This window comes from Hypomesus transpacificus, chromosome 19, assembly GCF_021917145.1.
Source record: "Hypomesus transpacificus isolate Combined female chromosome 19, fHypTra1, whole genome shotgun sequence".
Classification (NCBI taxonomy): Eukaryota; Metazoa; Chordata; class Actinopteri; order Osmeriformes; family Osmeridae; genus Hypomesus; species Hypomesus transpacificus.
Window position 1 is genome coordinate 5,144,076 of NC_061078.1, and position 7,500 is coordinate 5,151,575.

A 7,500-nucleotide genomic window follows, 5' to 3' on the forward strand; every position below is an offset into this window, starting at 1 on the left:
AGGCCTCGCTGTTTTTTTGTGCTCTGAAACTTTATTTACTACCCACAAGTTGTACCATCCATTTTGTTAATAAACCAACCACTTGGAACTTTACTTGGACCGCTTTGGATTTAATTTATTTTCACAACACAAGCGTCAAAGAACCCCCAGTCAACGCCGCCAACGTGACAAACAAAGGGACACTCAGGATAAATTGTCACTATATTAGTCAAAAGCTTGCTATTAGTCAAAACCTCGCTATTGGATCTGGATAACCCTGTGGATTACGAGGATTGGAATTCGAAAGCCACGCCAGGAACAGGCCGCAAAGGAACAAAGGAAAGCCGACAAACAAATCCCGAAAATGCGGTAGGCCTCTATACTTTAAAAAGTTAAAGTTGTACCTGGACAAAGAGCTCTAGGAGCCGAAGATTGTATTAATTATTTAGATAATAATATTTTTGTTCGAATTATGGATTGCCTTTGAAGCAAGTTTGATGAGACTTTTAAGTTACTAGAAGAAAGTTTAAGCGCTGCTTGTTAATTGATGCGCGCATTTTTTCACCTTGCTGAATTAGCTTAATTGCAACGGAGCGTTGATATATTTGTGGAAAGGATACTTTGATTTTTGCGAAGATTATTCCCTTTTTTGTTACACAATGGCTGATGAAACCAGTAAGCCCGAAGACAGAAATGTGCAAACTGAGTTGGATGAAAATGAAACCGCAAAAGATTTGCGTAAATCCAGGAAGATAAAACTCGGAATGCTTACACGCAAGATGAACGTTATTAAAGAACTGATGACTGTTCCGTCAAATGTACAACAAGTGATGGAAAATGTAGCACGATATGATGACTTATTGGGTGAATTTAAAGCTAGTCATAAGGAGTATCAGCATGTATTGTCGGAAAAGGAACGCGACTCTGATGATGCATTGTGGTATGAACCTAAAAGAAAGAGTAATGAATCGTTCATGTTAGAAGCGAATGCATGGCTAGGTGAACACGAAAAGCGTGATGATGATGATGATGATGACGACGATGGAGAGGACATAAGTCCAGAGGACAGTGTTTCTGCAACTCATGCAAGGAAAGCAGACGACGGGGGATCAAAGGTCTCTTCAACCTCCTCCACGTTGAGTCGCGCAGAAGCGGAGAAGGCTGCGCTAGAAGTTAGATTGGCGGCTCTTAAAGAAAAGCACGCCATAGAAAGCGAAGAAGCAGAATTGGCTCGAAAACAAGCAGAATTGGCTCGAAAACAAGCAGAATTGGCTCAAGGACAAGAAAAACTGAGAAAACAAAAGGAAATGTTAGCTGTCCAAAGCGAATTAGAGGCAGCTAAGGCCAAACTCGATATATTAAGTGATAGGAAAAGTGGTGTTTCACAGAGAGATGTAATGAATGAGCATTTTGAGAAAGCACTCAAATTACAAGGGACAAAGGAATTAATTGGAAAGGAATATGATGAACCAAAAACGGAAAAGGGGCATAGCAAAGGAATGCAAGATGCGAGTGTTAGACTTAAATCACATGCCCTCCCCCCTCAACCAATGCAACTTCATGCCATAAAAGAGGCGTATTCCCTTCCATCTGTGCGGCCCCCCCTCTGGCCAGATACATCTCTGTACAGGTCCTCTGCCCAACCAAGTCAACGACAATCCCAGCCACAACCCCTTAGCCATACTGAGGAGCCTTCACGCCTTAGTAGATCCTCTCATCAAACACAGCCCTCTCAAACCACTCTGCAACCCCAGGGTCCATCACAGCCCCACTCAGAGCAACAGTCCCAAGGTGATGCACCTAGGGCCTCTCCTGGAGAACAAGACACTGTTCTCTATGACATTCTGCAGAGGCAAAACGACATCACAGCATCTTTGATAAGGCAACAGGACAAATCTTTTTTGCCACGAAAGGAGATGAAGGTATTTACTAATGATCCAATTGACTACAGATCATTTATCAGTTCATTCGAACACATGATAGAGAGCAAAATTGAGCATGCAAAGGACAAATTGTATTATCTGGAGCAATATACATCTGGTCAGGCCAGAGAGCTGGTTAAGACATGTCTCTTCTTAGATGCAGATATAGGCTTTGCAAGGGCCAAAGAATTGCTCCAAGAGCACTTTGGAAATGAGTACCAAGTCTCCAATGCTTACATTAAAAAGGCATTGACATGGCCCTCCATTCGATCTGAGGATTCACAAACCCTGAAATCATATGCTCTGTACCTCAGAGGTTGCTTGAATGGTATGAATGAAATTGCCTACATGGATGAATTAAATCTGGCTTCTAATTTGAAATTGTTAGTCAGCAAATTGCCCTACAAGTTGAGAGGGGGATGGAGAGTTGAAGTATGCAAGTTTCAAGAAACTACAAACAGCAGAGCCACATTCGGAACCTTAGTGGAGTTTATCGAAAGACAAGTCAAAATCTTGACAGATCCTGTCTTTGGTGATATACAAGATCCTTCACCAAAAGCACAAGGTCTAAGGCCCATACACTCAAGTTCTGTGAAATCCAAATTCAGTGACAAGGGCTTCACAACCAATGCAGCAACCATTGATGTTATCTCCACTTATCCCAAACAGAGGAATAGCGCGTCACCAGTCCAACATAGGCCATTCTGTCTGTTTTGCTCAGGAGGACATCTACTGGCAAGCTGTTCTTGGTTTAAAAAGAAACGTCACACTGACAAGATTACATTCTTGAAAGAAAGAGGTATCTGTTTTGCATGTCTCTTAACAGGTCATATGAGCAAGGACTGCAACCAGCGTCAGTCATGCACCATTTGCCAGAGGCCGCATCCTACTGTACTGCACATAGGACAAGTGGAGCAGAACAAAGGAGCAGAAAAACAGGAAACAAATAAGGAGGCAGCCAAGGAACCCAACAGGGTGAAGAACACAGGCCTTGTGTCCCTCGAAACATGCAGTCAAACTGGGGCCGGTGAAGAACAGTGTCTGATGTCCATCGTACCTGTAAAGGTAAAATCAAACAAGGGCAGCACAGTTATACAAGCTTATGCGTTTCTTGACCCCGGCAGCTCTGCCACCTTTTGTACTGATAGATTAATGCGCCAACTAAACGTACAAGGGAAAAGAACGAGAATCATGCTGCGCACAATGGGCCAGGAGAAAACTATGTCTACTAATATCATCACTGGACTGGAAGTAAGTGGACTTCATGACAACGGGTTCATAACTCTGCCAGAGACATACACACAAACAAAGATTCCTGTAACAAAGAGTAACATACCCAACCAGAAGTCTCTATCAAAGTGGCCTTATCTTAAAGATGTCAAAATTTCCACTATTGATGCAGGCATTGAATTGCTGATAGGCACAAATGCACCCAAAGCAATAGAGCCCTGGCAAATCATAAACAGTGAAGGAGACGGCCCATATGCAATGAAAACACTTCTTGGATGGGTAGTGAGTGGCCCAGTAGGAACAGGATCTAACAATGAAATTCAGTCTCATACAGTCAACCGCATTTCAGTACATAACCTGCAGGAGATGCTGATTGCTCAGTACAATACTGATTTCAGTGAGAATTTGTGCGAAGAGGTGAAGGAAATGTCCATTGAAGACAAACAGTTTCTGAAAATCGCAGATGAATCTGCCAAAATTGTGGATGGACATTACAGTCTCAAGCTACCATTTAGAAAGGATCACGCCACATTGCCTAATAACCGTAGCCTTGCAGCGCAACGGCTCCAAAGCCTGAAAAGGAAATTCAATAGGAACCAGTCATTCAAAGCAGAATACACCTCATTCATGACTGACACGATCAGCAAAGGATATGCAGAAATTGTGCCAGAGGGGCAGCTGACTAGAATGGATAGAAAGGTGTGGTACCTGCCCCACCATGGAGTTTACCACCCAAAGAAAGGAAAATTAAGAGTTGTGTTTGATTGTGGAGCATCCTTCTGTGGAAAAGCATTGAATGCAGAATTACTCAAAGGGCCTGGCTTAACCAACAGTCTTATAGATGTGCTCAACAGATTCCGTCAGGAGCCAATAGGACTGATGGCGGATATCACTGCCATGTTCCATCAAGTGAAAGTAGCAGACAGTGATGCTGACTTCCTCAGGTTTCTGTGGTGGCCAGACGGAGACATATCACAACCTCCTTTGGAACACAGAATGACTGTCCACCTCTTTGGGGCAACATCTTCCCCCAGCTGTGCAAGCTATGCACTCAGGAGAACAGCTAAGGACAATAGAGAGCACTTCAGGCCCGAGGTAACAGATACAGTTCTGCAAAACTTTTATGTTGATGATCTGTTGAAATCAGTGCCCACAGCCCAGGAGGCAATGCAACTCATCACCGACATCACAGCCGTCTGCCAAAGAGGAGGCTTTCACCTTTCGAAGTGGGCTACAAACAGCAGGGAGGTGTTGTCTTTCATTCACGTGGAGGACAGAGCCAAAGAGATGATGGATCTCGACCTTGACAAAGACAAACTTCCAACTGAAAGGGCCTTAGGTCTGCAATGGTGTATCGAGAGTGACAACTTTACTTTCAATGTTCAGCCAAAACAACAGCCACTCACCAAAAGAGGAATGTTGTCAATGGTCTGTTCAATCTACGACCCCCTTGGCTTCCTGACCCCCTTTACACTAACAGCCAAATTCCTGCTACAGGAGCTCTGTAAGATGAATCTAGGTTGGGATGCAGAAGTACCCCTTGGCATCCGTCAGCAGTGGTCGAAATGGGCAGCTGAGTTGACTAGAATCTCAGACTTCAAGGTGCCACGCTGCTTTAAACCTGAAGGATTTGGATCAGTCAAAAATGCACAGTTACATCACTTTGGAGATGCAAGTGACCAAGGCTATGGAACTGTAAGTTACGTAAGGCTTGTGAATGACCACAACATTGTCCATGTCGCCTTTGTCATGGGAAAAGGACGTGTTACTCCTCTCAAAGGAATGACAATCCCCAGGTTGGAGCTTGCTGCAGCAGTTTTAGCTGTAAAAGTGGACAAGCTGCTGAGATCTAGTTTGCAGCTGCATTTAGACCATTCCATGTTCTGGACAGACAGCCAATCTGTACTAAAGTACATAGCAAACGAACACTCCAGATACAAAACATTTGTGGCCAATCGAGTTGCAGCAATAAGAGATGCAACAGAGTTATCACAGTGGAAATACATCGAGTCAAAATCCAACCCCGCTTCACTTGCATGACCAGCAGGGCAGTTCACATTGAAGTGGCCAGCTCCTTAGACACAAATGCCTGTATCAATGCTCTGAGACGTTTCATTTGTAGGAGGGGCCAAGTGAAACACATACGCTCAGACAATGGAACCAACTTTGTTGGTGCAAAGAAAGAACTGCAGAGAGCATTGACCACAGCAAACCAGGACAAGATACAAAAAACACTCAGAGAACAAGGCATAGAGTGGACATTTAACCCACCAGGCGCATCCCATCATGGAGGCATATGGGAAAGGCTGATAAGATCAATCAGACAAGTCCTCTGTTCTGTTCTTAAACAGCAGAACATCGATGAGGAGGGACTCCAGACCGTATTGTGTGAAGTGGAAGCAATCTTGAACAGTCGGCCCCTCACAACAGTCACCACTGACCCTCAAGACTTGCATCCCCTCTCACCAAATGATCTCTTACTGCTCAAGGCAGAGCCAACTCTCCCACCAGGAACATTTGATAAGACTGACCTTTACACCAGACGACGCTGGAGGCAGATTCAATACTTGGCCAACCTCTTCTGGAGACGTTGGACACTAGAATATTTACCACTACTCCAAGAGCGCCAAAAGTGGAACACTAAAAGAAGGAACTTCCAGTGCGGAGATGTTGCTTTAGTGGTGGATCCAACTGCACCAAGAGGCTCCTGGGTTGTAGGAAGAATAATTGAAGTTTTCCCTGACCAGAAAGGACTTGTGCGAACTGTGAGCATCAAGACCCAAAGCAGCATCATGAAAAGACCCATCACAAAGCTCTGTTTGATACTAGAGGGTGATGAAGATAAAGCTTGACGACTCCAGATGACGATGGTCTAGTACACTCTATTTTGTCTTTAATACATTCGGATACATAGAAAAGTAATGATTTCAAGGCTCCCATTTTTATTTAATTTCGTAATTGTTTTGCTTACCAAATACAATTAGGGGCCGGTTATGTAGGAGCCATTTCTGTATTTATTGTATACGTTATTTTAATGCTTGCATTTATTTCTATTGTCTGAGAATTTGTGCCCTCTACAGGTCAAAAGGCAAATAAATAGGAGAGTGACCTGTGGGAGGTGCGGCTGACTAGGAGCACACAGCTTTTGACCTTGCTGATTGATTAGTTTGCTAGAGGATAGGCCTCGCTGTTTTTTTGTGCTCTGAAACTTTATTTACTACCCACAAGTTGTACCATCCATTTTGTTAATAAACCAACCACTTGGAACTTTACTTGGACCGCTTTGGATTTAATTTATTTTCACAACACAAGCGTCAAAGAACCCCCAGTCAACGCCGCCAACGTGACAAACAAAGGGACACTCAGGATAAATTGTCACTATAGGCGGCCTTTTTAATCCGAGTGGATGAGCTCGAGTTTCTAAGTCGTTCGCAAACGTCAGGGGTTGCGCTAGGGTTGAAACATTTTTCGTTTTGGGGCCCTGAACCCTCACAGACAGAGACACCGAACAAGGAATGGAACCCTAACCACACTTGGAATACTTGCGCATTCATGGCCGCACCATTACGGCAGTGGACGCCTTTTCCTTTTAAGGACGTGCTCTGCTAGGTTTCATCTGCTTGGATGGATGAGTCAGGATGGCCGAGCGGTCTAAGGCGCTGCGTTCAGGTCGCAGTCTCTTCTGGAGGCGTGGGTTCGAATCCCACTTCTGACATCCCAAGGGTCTCCCTGTGGCTACACGGGGCGTGTTTGATCCTTTGCATGACGGACAAGTTTTTGGTCAGTCAGCGTAGCGTGGAGATTTCGAGCGAGCTGAAGAAATGGCAAAAGGTGACGTGAAAACGTTGCAGACTGGTCAGATGGGTCAGATGGAATCTCGACGAGGGACTTCCTGCACCAAGCCGCCGTTTGGGGTCGCAATATGCTTTTTGTCATGTGCTGCTTTGATTTGGCCCCTCTCGAGCCAGCGTACCGTCGGGGTTCCAATGTTCTTTTTGTCATGTTATGCTTTGATTCGGCCCGTCAAAAGCCAGCGTAGCGTCGAGTTTTCAATTGTCTTTTCGTCAGGCGGTGCTTTAATGTGGCCTGGCGTCTGTCGGTTGTGTCTACGGTAGGGAACGCCTCGGCGTGACAACACAGAGACTGGTGTAGTCGTGGCCGAGTGGTTAAGGCGATGGACTAGAAATCCATTTGGGTCTCCCGGCGCAGTTTCGAATCCTGCCGACTACGGGTGTTCTTTTTAATCCGAGTGGATGAGCTCGAGTTTCTAAGTCGTTCGCAAACGTCAGGGGTTGCGCTGAGGTTGACACATTTCTCCTTTTGGGGCCCTGAACCCTCACAGACAAAGACACCGAACAAGGAATGGAAC

The 7,500-nt window shown here is 44.9% G+C and overlaps 1 non-coding gene across 1 annotated transcript; it reads left to right on the top strand.

Moving 5' to 3' along the window:
* The first annotated feature begins 6,763 nt into the window (after positions 1 to 6,763).
* trnal-cag lies at positions 6,764 to 6,846 on the top strand. The gene has a single exon. It is a non-coding gene; the product is annotated as a tRNA-Leu (tRNA).
* Positions 6,847 to 7,500: the final 654 nt, after the last annotated feature.